General features: G+C 29.8%; 1 protein-coding gene across 1 annotated transcript in view; it reads left to right on the top strand.

Moving 5' to 3' along the window:
• The first annotated feature begins 11008 nt into the window (after positions 1-11008).
• Positions 11009-17585, top strand: part of LOC132736353 (uncharacterized) — a 36105-nt gene continuing 29528 nt past the window's right edge. The window contains exon 1 of the mRNA XM_060723466.1: positions 11009-11129. The gene's annotated coding sequence lies outside the window, so the exon portion shown is untranslated. The remainder of the gene's footprint in view (positions 11130-17585) is intronic.

Here is a 17585-nt window from a genome sequence, read left to right as displayed (position 1 = left end):
CATTATCGCACTGTTTAACATTTAAATACATTATTACCAATTGTAAGTATGTTTCTACGTTTCTGAAACCGCAACATTTAATCATTTCTACATAAGTATGAATTAATTAAGAGACATTCAAATTAAAACATAAACATTTCTATTACTGAAAATGAAACCTGTCCGCGACATTTAAAAAAATGTCAGTTTTTATCTCACTTGTATTTATATTTCGAAACGGTTTAGTTAAAAGGACGATTTTAATCTAAAAATATGTTATTGTCGACATGGTTATGTTGTGGATGATTTTAATCTTATTAATCCCTCATTAAATATGGTGCTTTTGATTTCATTTTTAGTAATAACATGAACTATTGTAATAATTTTGATCTAATTATTTATGTTTCTGTCGAAATGGTTTAGTTAAGAAGAGATGATATTCATATCATTTCAAAAGTCAAGATAACTGTTGAAACATGGTCACAAGAGGAGTGTGTACATGTGTTATATTTGCATATAATTATGACATTCAATGTTAGTTCCGGTAAGCCGTCATAGACAATGTCCTGTTTACCATAAGGTTTTACATAAAAGTTACGATCTACGCACCGACTCTGCTAATGTACATGCTACTTTATCTGTGTTCCTGTAAACAGGAATGAAGGTTCATTAATATAGTGTTATTTTCATATTCCAGTTATAATAATAGTTTGATGTAAGTTTTCATTATAATAATAGCCTTATTGTACTACTGATATAAATGATAATACATGTACTTGTTGTGTTAAAAAGTTAACTAAATACGAACAACCTCTAAAAATCAGATTTATGTATATCAATCTGAATTTGTTCTGATTTTTAAAGTCAGTCTTTCTTAATTTACTTGTCTATTAGAAAAAACAACCTTTAAGTTAATGATATGTCATGTCGGTTAAAAAGATTAAATACATTGTTTAATATTGTACAGCCAAGAGTAATCTATTGAAACTCTCTTCTTTACTGTGTTTGAAACATTATTTATTCTTTTTTCCCATTTGCAAGCTTTATCTCTTTACTTTAATTCATTAGCTCGTTAAAACTCATGAAACTCAAATATAGAATCATTCGAAATGTTCACCTTAATTATGTCGTCTGGACCATTCAATACAGTTAACTGATAACAATATGCCCAGACAACAAGTATCTGTTAATCCTGCTTGACATATGTTTGTTCTGTCATCATGTAAGACAATGAGTGTAATCATGTTTATAAATGAAAAGATTTAAGATTGATACATGTAAGAGGGTCGTTTTTCCGTATTGAGTTACTTAATATGGAAGCGTTATTAAAATCATTTAAAGAAAGTTGGTTGGTGCATGATGGAAGATCTATATAACCATGAAAAATTATATGGACAGTCTTAAGTAGTCTGTGTGACAACAAACCATGAAATAATTATACATAAATGTTGTTTGTAAGTGTGAGATACATAGTCTGATATCTCTTATCTATAATATATATAGCAGAAAGTAAATTGTTCTTCTTGAACAAAATTTTATTAGTTCGAACTTAATCACATAGAGTTCAATTACAATTTTTGATAGAAATGTTTTATAAGATTATCCAAAAAGTATATATTGTTTTTTTTTTTAATTTTTGAAATACAATGTTTTTATTGAAAACGTCTTCATTGACAAATCCATTTTAACTGTTTTAATATAAAAAACAGTATTATTAAAATAGATTAAGGCCTACAAGTCTTAAAAACAAATTAAATTCGGTATGTCATGCTTATGTCTATGATTTATCCGTGTATTATTGAAATGGCATTTAGCTTACTTAATCAACATATTATTAAATTTACATTATGCTACTCATTTCTTTGGCGAGTTAAACTGAAATGACTTTAAATAAAAACAAAATAGCTATTATAATGGTCGTTTACTAATAATTAATAATAATAAAATGTTAAGAATACAATAAAACAACTGCCTAAAATATAAAAACTGTCCCACTCATTATGTCAATTGAACGCCAACGATAAATTGCAAAGGATATTTTTAGAATTATCGTTATTCATAATAAACACGACATAGACTGTAATTTTTTAATTGAAAACAATTATCATGGCATGATCTCAATAAACTTCCTTTGACTTTCGGTGTGCAAATTAGCCCTTTAAAATGTAACGAACTTTGGAATTCTTCGGAAATTTGTCTTCCTCATAGCAGGTAAAAGAACGGTATTTCGTTGCTTTTAACCCTTTACCTCATACATACGCGAAACAACGCACTTTCGACACCCCCCTTCTTTAGGCCTCAAATAGTGAAAAAATGTCCTATTTTGGCCCCAAACATGTTTTCGTTTGAGAAATGTTGCTAAAAAAGTGAGCACTTTTTCGGCGCCGCTCCCTATCCAAAAGATACATCAGGGGATTGTCAGAAGGGGGATGTGCCCCCTTCTGTTTGGGTGGTTTGAAGGGGGGCGGTAGTCCCCCTCATCGCCAAGAAAATTTTGGACTTGTTAGAGGTTAAAAATGACCCCAGGTCAATCATAAGGTAACGTGTAACCAACGCTGAAAAGCCTTTGACTCTACCTTTATCCCTTGAGAAGTTGCAGCACTTTGAAATAAATTTTGATGGAAAAAATCAAAGCAAAATAGTGATTTTTGGCAATTTTGAGACATCCCCTCGTTGCCATGGTAACAGGAAATTTAAAACTGAGCATGTCGTTACAAAGGCAATGGTCCAGTTAACATTTGTGCCAAGTTTGATTAGTATTAAAGCATTTTTCATAGTTTCATAGCAGTTTGAACTTGTAACAGGAGGCTTTTCAATGAAAAGGGCCATTTTTCATAATATGCTCATGAGGGAAAGGGTTAAATAACCAAGTCTTAAAATATTGCTATATATATATAAACTTGGCCATAATGTACTACAGGACCCATGTTCGAGATAAACTTGGCAAATGAACTTAATGCCTGTGTGTATTTAACAAAGAAATGTACTTGTGACCTTTCCAGAGTAGCCTTTATATATGATTATCATTTTTGAGATAAAGAAAAAAACGACAATCATGTCAACGTGCTTGTCCTTTTTTCACCATTATTTTATGCATCGACATTCAAATTTCATATTTGTTTATTATCAGCTTACTAAAACAAAATGAATATTTTTTCTTAATTTGAAAAAAAAAATTTGTAACATTCGTCCACTCTCAGTACGTTCGTTAAGTTTAATGTAGTAATGTCCCATTACATGGAAGTAGACAGGAAGATTGTCTGTCTTAGTAGCACTTGTGAAACAAACGTTGTGTCAGATATGATATTTAGAAAATTATAATGTTCTGTTTATTTTAAGTCTATTTCTTCACGAATTATATTATTAATGATTGTTATTATTCCTCACATTTTTCGTTGTTTGTCTGTCAGACGTTTGAATTGTTAACGTTTTCTGATTGATTCAAACGCATATGAACTCTAAACATTTACATATCTGAAGACGCGAGATTACGCGATGCTAGTCCTTTTACCAAATATTTGAAGCTCCTTGTGAAAACAATGAGCTTTTCCTAAGTTAAGTTTTTGTTTCCTTTTCCATTTATTTCTCTTTATACATTTGCAGTTCAGATTATCTATTCTGTCCTTTCAATCATATTGCTAAAATGAAATTTCCTGACTTATGGTTCATAATTCCATCGTCATTGTATTGATAGACAACTGTTGGAGTACAATATAACTGCAATCATGTATCAGAAGCTTTAATTTAGTTGAATGTATATGTTTTTGTAAACTATAAAACTATAATAAATCAGTATAAACATAGAAATGTTAACATATGTAGCTTGAAATTTGTTATAACAACCTAACAAGTAATTATGTTAATTTGGAGGGTATTGGTAAGACAAAAAGTAGTACATTTTTAATCAGGTAAATGTGCAGTTTTATTTCCTTCAACTACTGTTTCAATGTCATTTAATTATCAAGCAATTGATATTATTCTCAGTACTCTTTTTATGATTCATTTTGCATGATGTTGATGTATTCGTTCGAATATAACAATAAAGGCTTCTGTAAATGTCAGCTTACGCCCTGGGTTTCATTTATTTTAATTAGACTGTGATCCCTGGATAATATCTTTAATCTATAACATTAATAAAATGAAGTTTTCATTCCTTGTTATTCATTAACAGTTTAGATCTAAACAAATAATTATTTGATTTTTACCTATTTATTTTACGGTCAGGAATTGAACTCATCAATTAAAGTAATCATCAAAGTTTGATGATATTAGTCTCAGAGGAAACGATGGATGACCTTCATTCCTATTAACATGTTTTTTTAAAGTTAAATAGATCAATAAGATATGGGTATTTACTAGTTGTAAATAGCCCCAATACAATAATTATCTAAATACATCATCGCGTGATTAATTGTATTTCCCTTAAGGCACACTTTTTGAGTACACTGTTCACATTTCCTACACTATAACCTACTAATTGTTCGAAACAGACAGTGTCATATATTTTCCTTTATAATGCTGTTCAGTGTACATTTTAATGTAATCTGAAGTGTGTATAATATCGTGAATCATTTGTTTATCACCTTATTGTTGATCGAGGAAATTATATTGACAATTTTACTTGACTCTTAGAATGTCTGTTTTAAATTTAGAGGATTTTATTGTTTTATGAGACGATATTTAAAGGTTTAATCAATTTTTTGTCAAGTATTGTATAAGTGATATAAGGGGGGGGAGTAATTTGAAATGAAATAATATATAAATATATACAAGAAAATGAAACTTACAGATCCATAGGCTCTTTGTTTTCTATTCATTTATTTACTTTAATTTCATAGTCTTAGATGTCATTCATCATATAAGAAACTGTTTAGTGTGGGACACTTGAAACATCATCGTTTCACTGAAAATAAAGGTGTGTAGGCATTCAAACATTTATATATCACAACAAGAAATATTCAGTTAGAGACGTTTGAAACATTTTTATGTCACAGATTTTGACATTGAACACATTTTTATGGCCTTGATAAAATTGTTCAGTCCGGGACACTTAAAACATTATAATACAAGTATACTTTTCAGAGAGTGTGGGACATTTTATAACATTACTTCAATACTAAAGGAACTTTTCAGTCTCGGACATTTGAAACATAAGTCTGTCTGTGTAAGTGAAAAAACTATTCAAATTAGGACATATGAGACTTCTCGCTTTGACTGAAAAGGGGAATTTTAGTTTTGGGAATTGAGATGATTTTGATGTTTTAAAGAAACGATTCGGCCTGGGATATTTAGAAACATCTCTATGTGATTGATAAAACTTTTTAGTCTCGTAAATTTGAAACAGTACTGTATTACGTCAGAACCTATTCAGTCAGTGGCAATAAAAGTTTATTTTTGGTAATTTTAATATGTTACTTACGAAACTATTAAGTCTAGGACATTGGGAAATCTCTGTTTCACTGATAGAATTTTTACATTAGACATTTCAAACATTCCATCACTGGAGAAACTGTCCAGTCTTGAACACTTGAAATAAACATTTTATTCATGAAAAAAAACTATTTAGTGTGGAACGTTTAAAATAATTAAGCATAGGACATTTAAAATATTAATATCTTTCTAAAGAAACTGTTCAGTCTGAGACATTTGAAACAGTCATATGTACTGATAAAACTAATTTAAGTTTGGAACATTTGAAACTGTTATCCATGTCACTAGAAACTGTTAAATTTAGGACATGTGATGTTACTGAAGGAACTGTTAAGATTAAGACAGGTACAACACTAGGCTATGTTTCTGAATAAACTAGTCATTTTAGGACATTTAAAACATAACTCTATGTTTCTGAAGTTTGAGACATTTGAAATATTAGTGTATGTTACTGAATAAACTGTAAGGTTTCGGACAGGTGATACACTACTAGGCTACGTTACAGAAGAAACTGTTCAATTTGGGACATTTAAACAATCATACTATGTTTCAGAAGAAACTATTCAGTTTGGGACATTTGAGACATAATTCTATGTTACTTGACCTCATTTAAGAAAAAATATATATTTCTACAATTATAAAACAGTAACATGTGCCCACATCTCAATGCATCAATTAAATGCATGTTTAATGCATGTTCCAGACTGAGTAATAATAGTTTCCGTGTTAATGTCCTATTACACAAAGCTTGACAGGAAGATTGTTTCCAGAACAACCGTTAACCAATGTGTGAAGTATGATATTTATAAAGTTATTATTTTCTGTACCATTTTTAAACTATATTTTTCATAATTACAATGTTATAATAAATGAAATGCCACAAATGTCATATATCAATGTTCGTCGGTTTAATGATTGAATATTCAACGTTCTATCATTTATCTAAACTATGATCACCACAATATATATATCGCAACATGCGAGTAACGCGATGTTGGAAATAAACACAAATAGGCACACTTAAGTACTGTACTGTTTTGAAGAAGGGAAGTTTGCTTCCATTTCGGCATTAAATTTACACGTACAAACGTTGCTACAAAATAGAGAGAAATTAAAATCCCCAAAGAAAGTCCTAAACGGCAAAATTGAAAATGTTGTAGGCTCGGTTTGATTGAGCCTGTTCATGAACGGTACTGTCAAGTACAAAGTCGACAATAGCGAAGAATGTTAAAGCGCACAATCAATGTGTTTATTCTTTAAACTTTAGTATTTTTATGCTTATAAAACTGGTCATTTACTGGGTGACGGTTTGACCGTAATTGACACGTTTCGTAAACTATTTTTTAATTGTAAATTGACACTTATCATTTAGGCATTGTCCTTGATATTCATATGTCTTCTTTTATATGAAAGGGGCTTGATGCTTTATTATTAAGTCTTGATTTGTCTTTTATTCTTATTAGGATAGGTGATTGAAGTTGCTGACTTCAAATCACTTGCCCAGCACAATATTGAGTGGCTTTATCTAATTGAAAGGATATATTCTGGAAAGAGTTTAAATGAAAATTATCTCTTTGTAAAGTTTGGGTTTTTTTTTCTGAACAAAATAATCTGAAATACGAAAACCACAAATATGCTCTTTTAAACTACCACAACTAGACCTACTGTAAAATTTACTTTATAAAAGATTTTAGCTGTTAAACTCTTAAAGAATAGCAATACTATGACAAATATTTCATGTCAACTTTGACATGAAGCATGTAGCGTCAATGGACATTTTGAATATCAATAAAAAATAGTTCCAAATTTCTGTTTCTCCGCTTTTATTCTTTATTGTTTATCATGAATATGTATTTTTACTGAAGAATTTCTAAATTTTTAAATAATTTTTTTTCATCTGTTGATCATTTACAAGAAATAAAACTACTTTCTGAAAAATTAATGATTATATTATTTCATAAAAGAAGAATTTCATATTTCGTAAAATGCACATATGTCTGTGTCTCAACGATAACTTGCGCGGCCATTTTTGACGTAAAGAACTGTTGTAGAGACCATTGTAAAACTACATCCATGCAAAACTACACCATAGGTGCCTAACCCCTAGGCATAGTGACTTTTGAATATGATAATCTAAAGTGAAGGTCACCCAGTAGATAGGGCATTTTTTAACCACATTTGGCATGATTTATAACGTCCACAGAAATCCACTGTTGCAATGTTACATATCAAATATATGAGCAATATCGAATGCAGTTACAGACGCTTCTGTTTCATATCAGACGAATAATGATAGAAATCATTCTTTTTGTCCTTTTATTCTTTTATAAATATTACAATATCTATATGAAAGACTGTCATACGTTGTGCCAGTAACAATGTTAATTTTAAAAGCATTATTCTTCTTAAGTAGAAAATAAATTTAGAAGAAGAACAAAATTAAAACATAAAAGATTTTATATACTCAATAGTTAATTTAAGATAGGACTATTGTTGGCAGGTGAATTGCACAGGCCAGACTGTAATAATCATTTACATAATATTCTTTATGTATAAAACGTTTTACAAAATATAAGATAAAGCAATCATTGTACAGCTTAGTTCTTATAAAGAAATATAAAGGTTAAAGTTATTCTTTGGTTCGGACCTCTACAGCTGTTAATAAACAAATGCTTAATAAATGGCAGCGATGTAGATGCACAATTGGTTAATCAATATAATATATATAAAAATTTAGCGTGGTATGTGATGGATCATCTGCATGGTGTTCCATGTATTAAATGATTATTTCGTTACGCATCAAAATACCCAATGGTGTACCTTTCAATATTTGTCTTTTTTATTACGTTAGGGGAGTAACTTGCTGCACACATTAAAGTAAGTTAGTCATAAATTTGCAATTATAACTGACTATTAGTTTGGCGTGGCTACAAAATAAATAAAAGTTTTCCTCATCGTATGAACATTAATAAAAATGTAATTTTAGAAAAAATACATCCTAAAGAAATAAATGTGTCGACAGAAATACAGAAATCGTTGACCAAATAACTGTTATTGACCAAAAAACAATTAAATAAACACTAAACATGTAAAGGTAACCTTTACTCTTTTGCAGTATCCTGTTTTTCAAACGTTGACTGAATGATATAAAGTCTATTTAAGTAGCTACTCCCAAAATGTTAAAAAATACTATGTGCTATGTATCATATGAACTAAATTTTATATGATTATAGCTGAACAGAATGAACTTGTCTAGTTTATATAATGATTTTAAAATGTAATGTATAAACCGCCCTTATCTTTTACGCTTTAAATTATCTAAAGGTGACTTGTCAATATTATAATGTAAAAACATATACATTGTATTTCTACTAAAAAAACGGAAATTGCATAAATGTACCACCTTATCTAGGCCTGTACTAGTCACTGAGTAGAATCAGTTTCCACCGGCTTACTAAGGTAAAAAAAACTACGTATTACTAAGCAAATTGTATTATGACGTCACTTGAGATCGAAGTAGAAAATATCGATGTCAAAGACAAAGTTACAAATTCAACATAAAAACCAATGAATGAGTGAGAACTTAAAATGAAGATTATGTAAGAATGTCGACACTGAGATTCATTTAGATTATTAGACCATATGTTTGTTGTGTGATAATTTAAAACATATATAGCGTTCATTTCATGTCACCTCCCCACGTTGATATTTGTTTTCATATTCTATATCGCAGTTCACTGTACCGCTGAGAATATCACGTTTCTTATGAATATGCATTCTTAAAGAAGTTGCTTCTTCCTTTAGAGAATAAAACATGAATATTTCATTTCACATTTCATCAATTCTAGCCAAATTATTGACATTTTATATTTTTTAGCGAAGGAAAAGATAAAAATAAAAATCGAAGCTCGCTTTAAATGCAAATGACTTAATATAAGATTGAATTATGAAACTATCATCTCCTTCTCTGTATTGTAAACACGTGTATCTGTTAAACAGATACACATTATTACAGTTTCAGAAGACACTTTCAAATATTTGAAATTGCGGAATTTTATCAAAATTTGTTTGACTGATACTGCAAAAAGTAATATTTCTCAAAGACAGATATTCTTACATTTATATTGGACATGTATATACATTAGGTTGTCGCAAACATTTACATTCAAATATCGTGACAAGTACAACAGTTTTAAATTCAATATATATTTTGAATTTGTAATCGTTACACAATGTAAGAATATAAAGAAAACAGGCCATTTAAAACATTTCAACATCTTTTCAAATACATTCTTCTCAACATTAAAATTCTATGAACTATTTGTTTTAATCCCTGATAATTCTGATAATTACATGTATTCATGGTTCAAGTAATCTTCTGTAAGAAAGGTCCAAAATGAAAGACTGGAACATTTCGAAAGTTTTTCATTTTCAAAGCGTTTAATGTGTAACATACGAGAAAATAAGGTTCAATTTAATCGCTTGAATCCCTTGTTCGTTCAACACTTTGATAAATCAGCTATCTATTATTCTGGTATAAATGTTTTATATTGTTAATTGATGCATCGGTGCATTTAAAAATTTGTAATTAGGTGACACTACTCCATAGCAATTGATGTAATATTTGCATTTGATAACAGTCTTTTTTCTGGTATGAATACTACTCCATAACAATTGATGTAATATTTGCATTTGATGACAGTCTTTTTTCTGGTATGAATGCATATTGTCAATTGATGCATGGATACAATAAAAAGATTTTAATTGTGAGACACTGTTGCACAGTAATTGTTGTTATTTTATGTGTTTATTGGAATTATATCATCTGCAGTAATAGCATTTAACTACTGCATTTAACTACTGCAAATATATAGGCCCCTATAGACAATCACTGATAAATACTGTTGATGACATGGTAAAATAAAAGATGATAAATTTGTGTCTGTGTCTGCTTATTTGACAAACAAGTATAGAAAGGTTGCAGAAACTTGTAAACCAGGCGTAACATGACAGGAAACATTCATTGTATCGAAATTTATTTTCCCAAAACATATTTTTGTTTGGCAAATATGCAGATCCAAATGTAAGACAGGTTACAGATATACATTTTGAAGCCAACCTTAACATATCTTTTTTTTTCCCTCCTGCGACCCATGCCAGTTTTGGTAGGGTAGGTTGATAACAAAAAAAGTTTAATAAAATATCTAAACAAAAATTATTATTTTATTGAACATGATAATTATGTTATTTGAAGTTCATAAATTTCAAAGAAATGTAGTTATGAATGTTGTTCATTTAGAAAATATTATTCAAGATACACTCTAGTTTTTTTTTTAATTTTCAATGCAAAACTATATAACCATAATCAATGAAGAGATTCTCATTGGCAGATTCCACATTTTTCAGAAACAAAAACAAACTTTTGTTATAAAAATAATTCAGACAGCACTGACTTGAGTGTGTTGGTAAAGGGAGTGGAATCCAACAATACTTCTATTTGGCCTTAACAATATAAATCCAATAAAAGTATAAAAACCAATAATGTGAGTCCTCCAATATTTATTGGCTGGACTATGAAATATCCTTGTTCGTCATAAAATTACCATGTGACACGCATCCGCTTTTGTGTCGACGATTTAAATAAATCAGAAATCTCTTAAACGCGAAGCATATTCAAGCAGTAAATTCTTGTTAACTTCACTGATATTTTAAAATCGCAGGTAAGTTTTTAAATGTTATTCTAACATTATACTTAGATATCTATGTAAAGCATTTTAGAAAAATTATATTATATTTTCTTAACAAATTGAAGCTAAAGGACCCTTTTAAAGTAAAGTAAGTCGTTAATTAAATTATATATACAGTGATGTATGTATCTAAACGACTATATTTAGTAATAATAAAAATAATTACACATTATTTTAACTGGTTTATGTCGTTAAAATGTCATACATTATGTAAATATAAAATGTGTTATATATGTCCAATACTTGGAAAATTCGCTAGAGTTTAAGCTGTTAAATTCATTAATTTATACTAATATATTAATATCACCGACAATATATAACTCACAGTGTTTGTGATATGACTATGCCGAAGTATATTTGGCATAAATTTTAATTTTTATAATTCCTTATTAGTAAATTTTGGGCGTCTGTTCTATTGTTTTATGTTGTATAACTATATGTTAATTTACAATTAAGTTAATCGTTGCCTTTTGTTCTAAATCGTAAAATGTTATTAAAATATCATAATAAAGACTACATTTTTTTTGTTTTGCGTGACCGTTGCACGTCAAACGTCATCTTTTTTACGGATGCCTTTTTCCTGTGCTACAACTGCAGTACAAATACAGTCGATATAATATTTTTCTGGTAATTACGGAATAATATGTCGTAACAATCCGATACTTTCCTTGCACTTTTTGATAATTTTGTTGAAATAACAACATTTAATCAGATGATAAAAAACGAGATAAAGACAACAGTTATTCACAAACAGCAAACATACGGTTCTTTGTAATCATGTTGTAGGTTAAGGAATAAATAATTCGGTTCACAGTTACCTGTTAGAGTTCGCTCTGCCATTAAACATTTGATTTAACAAAATTTGAGTACAGAATTATATGACAAAGATATTTCATATCATCATTATACATTTGGCTAAAGATTCTTTTTACTGAGTTAATTCAAAACAAAAGTTAAAAGTGAAATTAAATATATACTGTATGCCTACAATCTTCACTTCATTTAAAACAATAAGTAGTATAAATATGATATATTAAATGATTATAGTGCATATAAAAGAGAGGATGGACATGACGTTAAAATGACAAATGAACCGTTTCAAAGTAAATAAATATAAGGATGTCAAATTAGACATTAGCACGAATTGTAATTCACTGCATTAACAAAAACATTTTATTATTTTTATTCTATTTTATTCTTATGTTCATGTAAGAATAGGTAAATGAATTTTGGTTTTGGGATGAATTGTATTTAGATATACGAGAACACCATTAAGCCTCCTTGGATATATTCTTACTGTTGTTCGGTCTGTAACTTCGCCAGGGGCTGTGCTAGTGTGCAATGTCACAAATGTCAACCTCAGTTAGACACTTTATCATGCTCTTGCTATAGATGTGTAGTTTCAATTGCAATGTCTTTAATATGGTCACATGTTGGAAATAAGCATTTCTTTCATTTTACTTACCAGTGGCTTTATCTTTGTCATCGATTGCTAAATTGATAAATAACTTGGCAGATATATCAACCTCCATACATTGTGTGAAAAGCAAAAACAACAAGTGAAGTTCAAGATCAAGGTCATGTTACTGTTGAAGATTCGACATTCTAAAGAACATGCATTATACATATATAAAAGCTATTAGAAGTAGAATACAGCAAATTTGTTAAAGTAAAGGAAGAATGCTCGTATTATTTCTAAGAATATAACAAACGACTTTTTCAGCTGAGGTGATGGGTTCGAATCTCAAGTAGGGTTATTGTTTTCCATTTTTATAAATTTCTAATACTATTTATCTATTATCTCATACCGTTTTTGAGAAATAAAAGGAAACATTTTTCTGGAAGGATGTTATTAACGATTGTTACTGGCCTTATCATAGATTCAGAATAGTGTCCATAAGTCAAATACGTACGATAAACTTTGTTTTAATATGAAATACAGGTTTTCTTTACGGAATGAAATTCAGCTATTCTCTCAATTTTTCATTTCCTTGCAGTTCAACTATTCTCTCAATCTCTCAAATTCTAAATGTTCTAAAGTGCCATTTAGAAGCTCGTTAGTTGTAAAATCAAATTAACATATTAATTGCTTTAAATTTAAATGACCAACTTTTTATAAATGTTGTATAGGCCATTTACATCGATGTCATTACTGAAGAAACCTTGAAACCTCGATTAAAATATTTCAGATAGTAAGTTTGTTTACCATCCTATGTAATTCCAAGGACGTCATTCATTTATCATGTCTTTTTTTTAGTTTATAATCAGTCAATTGCTGATCGTATCTTGCGTTTTACATCATACAAACGAAATGGAGACATTAAGAAAATCCTATTCCATGTTATGATAATTTTTATCGTATGCCATCACAGAATACGTATACTGTGCTTTGTACTTAATACATATTCATGAGTCTATTACAAGTACATACTTTTAGATCTTGTTGATGGGTCGTACATAAGGACAGACAGAATTTAGATGAGAATCTAAACATGTCTAATGGAATTGTATACCACAAATTACATAATCACAAAAACAGACACACACACAATTCACTTTGGAAATTTAATTGTTATACCTATGCATTGATATCTGTTACAATGTTGGTTATAAGTAATAAGATATAAATTTTAAGTAAATTTATAAAACGTTATACATTATATAAATTATAAGTAGTAAATTGATGTAATGTTCCCTGTGTATTGTTTTTTATTTACTTGGTTAAATTTGTAGCGTGCATTCGTACTTGTCAATTTATCATGCCTAGGTCGTCCAGTAAAAATGTGTTAAAGACATTTAATCAGAAGAAGTTTTATTTACTTATAAGATTTTACATGGCATTTAGAAAGAACTCTGAGCTTTTTCAATCGTTAAATTGAAGTGAATTGCATTCTTACTTAATCTAAAATAGCATATTGCTATTTTTTCGCTGTCTGTGCTGAATTGGTAATATTTTTTCATAATATTGACTTTTATAATGTTGATTGACCAATGATTTATTATGCAAAATGTGTAAGAAATAGAAATATTTTATTTCCAGTTTGTTTCATATTTCTTCAATTAATTTTAACAAATATCAGTAATTTGTTTTACTCCACAGACAAAGATATTTTGATATTTCATGTAACGTCTACCTGTAAAGGACGGTTTGATTGCACTGCTAAAATAGCTTTTTCGGGAAATCCGAATCACAAGGAAGGCAAAACAAATACTGTGGAGCTCATCAGATCTACATGTAAAGGCCCTGTCACACTAGAATGCGATTTCACTGCGTTCGCACGGCGTTGTTAAATTTAACAAAGCGCCGCGAGGTCCCAATAAAATATGTAATATTGTTGATGTTATGAAGACTGCACGGTGTCTTCACGGCGTGCTCACGGCGATCATGGCGATGCTACGGAGCTTCGATGGCGTTTTAGTTGGCGATTGTCTACGTTCGGACTTCGCTTCTATGACGTTCTTTGCGCTTTCACTGCGCATTTACTGCGCTCATACGACGCTCTCGCGGCGCTCACACTGCGTTGAAATCGTAAAGCTCCGTGAAAGCGCCGTACACACGCAGTTTAAGCGCGGTAAAGACGTCGCACAGTCTCCGTACAAGCGCCGTGGATAACCACGGCGTTCATTCGGCGTTCCTTTTGCGCTTTCGCAGCGCTCCTGTTGCGTTGTAGGAGATGCTACTGAGTTGCTACGGCGTCCTTACTGCGATGCTACTGCGCTCATTTTAGAACGCCGAGCGACGGCGTTTGTTTTGAGCATGTTCAAAATGCGCGCCGTTGGTCGGCGTTCTATTCGATGCCACTACGATGCTACAGCGATGCTGTGGCGATGTTTGCGATCTTACTGCGCTCACCTCGGCGTTCTGAATTTTCTTTGGACGCCGTGAGAACGCCGTCCTAGTGTGACAGGGGTTTAAGACATGAGTAGACTTTAATCAGATTGTAGTTTGATGTAAGTTTTCATTGACGACACGGTATGTATTTCCTTATTAAACTAGTGATATAAACGATAATTCACGTCTAAAAATCAATTAAATACCAACAACCACCATAAATCAATCTATGAATATGAATCTAAATTAGTTTCTTTATTTACGTTTTTGTCTGTTTAAAAATATCTTATATAAGTTTATGATATGTCATGTCGAGTTAAAAAAAACATAAATACATTGTTTAATGTAGTACAGACAAGAAGAATCTATTGAAACTTACTTCTTACTTCTTTAATGTGACACGTTTTTTGTACCTTTTATCGATATACTTTAATTCCTATTCGTATTAACTGATGAAACTCAAAAATAAATTCGTTTGAAACTATCACCTTAACTATGTCGTTTGGATCATTCAATGCGGTTAACTGATACAAATATGCAGAGAAAACAAGTATCTGACATATGTCTGTTCTGTCATCATGTAAGACAATGACTGTAATCATGTTTATAAATCGACACGTTCTGAAAAGAATAAGAAAATATAAAGTGATTTAAGATGTCTACATGGAAGGGCGTTTTTCTGTATTGGGTCTATAATATGTGAGCATTATTAAAAAACTATTTCAAGTAGGTTGGTTTGCGCATGATATGGAAGGTCTGTATAACTTTACTATAAAAAAACTAGATGGAAAGTCTTCAGTATTTCATGTGACAAACTATGAAAAAATTAGATATAAATGTTGTTTGTAAATGTGAGATACATGATCTGATATTTCTTATCTATAAAATATAGCAGAAAATAAATTGTTCTTCTTGAACAAAATATTATTATTTATCGTATAATTGTTCGCACTAAATCACAATTTTTTATAGAAATGTTTAAAGAATGTTAAAAATTGTTTAAAAAAACAACTCTATTGCTTTTATCATTTTTTGAAACATTTATTAGGATTAGTTTTGCTCTTTATACATTTGCAGTAGATCTATCAAAAATTATAACGCACATTTATCTAGTTGAATGCGTGTTTTATGTAAACTATAATTTTCAAATCTATACATTGAAATTTAAACATTCGTAGCTTGAAATTTGTAATTACAACCTAAGAAGTAATTATGTTTATTTGGAAGGCAATGGTAAGCCGAAAATCAGTATATGTTTGACTATCTTATTTTTGGATCAGGTAAATAAGAAATTTTATTTTTCCAACTTCTGTTTCAATGTCATTTAAATATCAAACAATTGATATTATTCTCAGCACCGTTTAAATGTTTCATTTTGCATGAGCTGTTGTGGTATTCGTGTAAAATATACCCATAAAAACCCTTGGAAATGATGGATGACCGTCATTCCTTTAAACGATGATGTTTTTGAAAGTTGAATAGATCAATAATGTACGGGTATTTACTAGTTGTAAATATCCCCAATACAATAATTATTCTAATACATCATCGCGTGAATGATTTTATTCATTTCCCTTTAGGCACACTTTTTCACTACATTGTCCACATTTCCTACATTATAGCGTAGTTGTTCGAAACTGTCAGTATAATATAATGTACTCTCTATTCATCTGCTGTTCAGTGATCATTTTTATTAGATTTGAACAGTCATAAATTCATTTAAATGTGTGTATAACATCGTGAACCATTTGTTTATCACCTTATTGTTAATCGAGGAAATTATATTGTCAATTTTACTTGACTCTTAGACTGTCTGTTTGATATTTAGAGAATTTTATTGTTTTATCAGATGACAGTTAAATGTTTTGGTCAATTTTTTGTCAAGTATTATAAAAGTAAAATAAGGGGTTATAATAATTTGAAATGAATTAACATATAAATAGATACAATAAAATGAACTGTAAGTTGTACTTACAGATCTAGAGGCTGTTTGTCATTTATTCATATATTTACTTAAATGTCATAGTGTAAAATATTATTCATCATACATTCATCATATAAGAAGTTGTTTAGTGTGGGACACTCAAAACAGCATCTTGTCACTGAAAAAAATGCTTTCTGTGTTCACATTGTTTGAAACTGTTAAACTGTTAAACATTTCTATATCACAACAGAAAACGTTCAGTACGAGATATTTAAAACATTTTTATGTCACTGAAAAAGTCTTCAAATTAAAACATTGACAACCTTTTTTATGTCACTGATAAAATTGTACAGTCCGGAACACTAAAACATTATATATTTTATTGAAGAAACAATTCAGGGAGTGCAGGGTATTTTAAACATAACATATTTACTAAGAAAACTGTTCAAACTAGGACAGTGAGAATTTTCTGTTTCAATGATAGAAATTTTTAAATTTAGACATTTCAAACATGCCTTCACTGGAGAAACCGTACACATGAAATAAACATTTTATTCATAAAAATATTTAGTGTCGAACATTTAAAAAAATCAAGCATAGGACATTTAAAATATTGATATCTTTCTAAAGAAACTGTTCAGTCTGAGACATTTGAAACATTCGTATGTACTGA

This window comes from Ruditapes philippinarum, unplaced genomic scaffold, assembly GCF_026571515.1.
Source record: "Ruditapes philippinarum isolate M1 unplaced genomic scaffold, ASM2657151v2 ctg4268_1_1_1_1, whole genome shotgun sequence".
NCBI classification, from domain to species: domain Eukaryota; kingdom Metazoa; phylum Mollusca; class Bivalvia; order Venerida; family Veneridae; genus Ruditapes; species Ruditapes philippinarum.
This window is presented reverse-complemented; position numbering and strand designations above follow the sequence as displayed.